Source organism: Neltuma alba, unplaced genomic scaffold (assembly GCF_004799145.2).
Source record: "Neltuma alba isolate B1F8T4 unplaced genomic scaffold, ASM479914v2 tig00010338_pilon, whole genome shotgun sequence".
Lineage (NCBI taxonomy): Eukaryota > Viridiplantae > Streptophyta > Magnoliopsida > Fabales > Fabaceae > Neltuma > Neltuma alba.
The window spans coordinates 47837-52348 of NW_021635248.1; the positions used below are offsets into that span (position 1 = coordinate 47837).

At 30.0% G+C, this 4512-nt stretch overlaps 1 long non-coding RNA gene across 1 annotated transcript; it reads left to right on the forward strand.

Annotated features, from left to right (window-relative positions):
* Nucleotides 1-649: 649 nt before the first annotated feature.
* LOC114755764 (uncharacterized) lies at nucleotides 650-1870 on the forward strand. Its single transcript, XR_003741355.1, has 2 exons — nucleotides 650-771; nucleotides 992-1870. It is a non-coding gene; the product is annotated as an uncharacterized LOC114755764 (long non-coding RNA).
* Nucleotides 1871-4512: the final 2642 nt, after the last annotated feature.

Sequence of the window (4512 nt, forward strand, 5' to 3'; positions counted from 1 at the left end):
TTATGATTTTTTAATATTCCACTTCTACCCATAAAATATTATTATTAATATTTTTTTTTCAAATAAAAAATATATTATCCTAAGTAAAAAAAATAAAAAATATATACATTATTATAATTAAAAATATATTATAAAAATTATTTAAATAAAAATATAATATTATAAAATTAATTGTTTTTTATAAATATATTATTTTTTAAATATATTTTAAAGCTGGAAAAAAGATAGCCTAAGAAAAAAATTTCATTTTTCTTAGAGCATATAAAATTTGTTAATTTGATTATTTTAATATATTATTATATTAATTAGAATGAAAATTACTGTACCAATTTTTTAATACACATATTAACATGATAAGACTGAATTTTGATTAAATTATATAATTTAAATTAAGATGTAAATTAATTTATATAATACATCAATAAAAAACATAAACTAATATATAAGGGTAAATGGTAAATTGATTATTACTATCCCTCCCCTCCCCTCCTTGAACCAAATAAGGGATCATTAAATACCCTCCCCTCCCCTCCTTTTTAATCAAACCAAACAAAGTAGGATGAAACCTTCCCTCCCCTCCCCTACCTCTCCCTCCCCTCCCTCCCCTTCCCTCCCCTCAAACCAAACAGGCCCTTAGAGGAAAGGCAAGCCAGCGTCAACGAAACAAAGGGGGAGACCGAGAGGGAGTAAACGCTGAGAGTGAGAGGGAGATCGAAGCAGAGGAAGTTTTGACGGAGAGCCAGTCACGTGCGAATCGGTTTTTGAACCAAGGTAGATCCTTAAGCCTTTCTCCATCTCTGATTTCTTTGATTGGAGTATTTCTTGGGGTGAGAGGATGACTGGTTTCTAAGTTTGAGATGTGGAAAAGCTGTGATTAGGGGCCTGAAATTGTAATGGAGTTAGATTAAGTTAATATTTGGTGTTACATGTGATCGATTAACTCCGTTTTGTGATTTTCCAATCTGAGGTTTTGTTGCTCTGAATTGTGTAGGTCAGATTCCCGGAGATTAAGACTAAGGAAACGAAAGTGCTCAAGTTTAATATAGAATCAGTGATTTATGGTTGTTTTGATGCTTAATATATGACTCTCATGAGGATTGAATCTGGCTTGCTGCTGCTGTTCGAATCCGTTTGGCCCAAGGCTGATATAGATATATACACACTTTGTTGCTTGATGAAGTTGGTTATAGAAGTGTCTTCGAATCCCAACCCTGTTCTGCTACGTGAAGCTGCAATTATACGGTGTAAGTTGAAATGGGAATTTGAATAATAGAAGAACATGATGCTTTGAGATATATAGATGTTCGTGTGCTGTGATATGTGTATAAACATATATTTTCTGATTTATTTGGTGATGAAGGTTAGGGGTATCAATTTTTGAAGCTGAAAACAATGAGAGACCTATTGATCCATGTGGTGAAAACCCGCGCGCGGAACACACACACATATTTGTAGGGTTGCGTATGATTAAGGGAGACTTTTGGGTCTAAATTGTTGCGGTGGCAACCCAATTCAAAGTTGTTGCTGAATACTTCTCAATGACAAATAATTGCTTAAATGATTCAATCAAGTAGAGAGACTTTAGAATGATGACGTGAAGCTCACTGACTGATGTTGAACGATTAAGCATATAAGTTGATAAGATTATGATTTTGATCCTGAAAAGAAAGGTTTGGAATAATGATTGTGAGAACTACAAATATATAGTTAAAGGATACTGTCAAGAGCTTGAGTATCAAGCACTAATTAAGGGATAGTTACAGAAGCTAGAGATAATGTTTACGAAGTTGAAAGTTGAAGAAGACTTATTATTGATTACCTATAAATGTTAGCAATTGTTTTTATAATGGTTAAAATCATTTGGAAAGAAGTCCCTAGAAGCATGAGGTGCTATTCTTTTTTTTGAGCTGAAAGCATGAGGTGCTATTCAAAAATTATAAAAAAGATGGTGTTCTTATATTGATTGAATGACGTGAATTAAGTAATAATAAGTGCTATGTTATTGTTAGCTTTTTTTTTGTTTTTTTGTTTTTTTGCCAGCGTTGTATTATCGTTGTTTGATGGAATGGGACCCTGGAAACTGAATTAAATTTGTTGTGCTGTTATTGATATTAACTAATAAGTATTTTTTTTAACAAAATATTTAAGTGAGATTGATATAGCTAATAGTAGATTGAAGCCTCTTCAAATAAGATATGTGTTCGCATGTTGATTTTTGTCTTTGGGTGAAGATTTTCGAATATGCATGGACCCATTTGTTTCCTAGGCGATTTACTTGATTTCTTATGGAAGCCTCGTAGAAACACTCAAATGCTAAGATAAATAACTTTCACAAGGGGTGATGTGCTTTTATGATGCTTGCTGATTATTGAAGTTGAATCTTTGGATTGAGACTAAAGAGAACTCATTGTTTTGATGCCCCAGCATGTAACACAAGTGTTTAAAATTATTTAAGCAGGATTCAGGATGTCAAAGTAATGATTTATACTGTTATTAAAGCTAGAACATATTTCCAAATTTAGTAAGGAATGCTGTCCAAATGTTTAGAAGCTGTCGGTGTACTACTACAAATTATGTTATTTTCGTCTGTTCTGAAGGCTCACTTTAGTCTATTTAGATAGAAATGTTGACTGAAAAGTCATAGATGAGAGTTATATATTCGTCTCTTGTATAACAGACGAGTATGAGGAAGACTATATTTGTCTGGTCCAAAACAGACAAATATGCAGCAACCATATTCATTTCTTTTATAAGAAAAGATGAATATGGTGCTGCATATTCGTATGTTCGCTATAAAGCAGATGAATATGCATCACTCATATTTGTCTATTTTATGAGAATAGATGAATATGGTGCTGCATATTTGTCTATTCCCTATAAAACAGACGAATATGCATCATACTTGTCTGTTTTAATATGAACAGACGAAAATGTTCTTTTTTGGGGGAAAAAAAACAGTTGAACATGTTATATGCACAATTTTTATTCAACCTAAAATTCAGCAATTCAGCAATTCAGCAAAACCAAAATATGGACTACAAATAAATAATAATTCACCATAACCAAATCTTTCATACTAACTTCCTAACTAATTCCATACACGCCTAAGATAATCATATATAACACAAGGAAGTTCTAAAACTAGAAAGTCTACTAAAACTAGAAAATCTTAGTTAAAGCAAAATGAACTAAATATCCTAACAGAAAATCATCTTTAATCTAATTAATGTATCATTGAGAAAAAAGCTCTCGAAGAAATTGTCCTACTAACTGTTCTCGAATACCATCAATGTTTTCATCAGTGTAGGAGCTCTCATTGTCAAATATCTGTAAGATCATAAATAATGAAATTTTAGTCTAGTAATAGAATTCAAAAAAAGGCAATAGTTCAATTAAAAAAAATGCAAATAATCATAACTAAATTGATTATTACTAAATACCCTGAATTTTTTAATTCAGGAAAAGTAGAAAAAAAATTCATTTTATGGAAAAGATTATTTCCATAATAGGAAATAAAATAGAAAAAATTATGGAACATTAATTTTGAGAACTTAGAAATTTTATGGAAAAGATTATTTCCCTAAAACTTGTTTAAGTAATTTTAAAGTTAATTTTTGGAACAGAAATGACCTATTTCCTAGAAATTCAAGGAAAAATAGTTAGAGGTTTATATTTTAGTTAAAAATTTTAGGATAATTATTTTATGAGATAAAGAAGTTAATTGAAGCACAAAATATTTAAAATGAATGAAGGATTAATTTTTGGAATTAAGGGCCTTCTTTTGAACAATTCAAGAAAAATAGTTAGGAATTGATTTTTCACCCAGAATTTTTAAAGAAATTAATTTATGGGTCATAGAAGCTAATGGATAAGGAAAATTCATATAAATGATGATGGATTATGTTATGGATATATTTTATATTGGGAAAATAACATAAACATGATTGTTGAATTTCAAAATTCCCAAACAGTTACTTAAATAAGAAAAATTTAGGTTTAGGTATGGGTGACTAAATTGAGATTTGCAAATTTGCTAAAATGATCATATTGCCCTTTATCATTTTTTTTGGGAAAAAACCATTTCGAAGTTCAGGTGGGCCACTAACACTGAAGCTTTGACAACAGGCCAACAACCAGTCACTGGAGCTCCGGCAGCTAGCAAATTTTTTTTTGGAATTTCTTACAATTTTAATAACATGATTAACGAGTTCTTTTATGCTATTAAAAAGTGTGGTATAACAGTTAATAACAAAATTTTTGAAAAAATTCAAAAGGTGGCGTTTTTGTAACTTCAATAATACGGTTAACAAGTTTTTTATTATGTTCGATTAGCAAGTTGACAACAGTTTTTTCAAAAGTTTTTTCAAAAAATTCAATCTAACAACTTCTTAGTAAACTTCAGCAATTAATAAGTTCTGTAACTCTATTAACAAGTTTGGTATAACAGTTAATAATAGGTTTTTTTAGAAAATTCAAAAAATGATATTTTTACAACTTTAGTAACGTAATTAA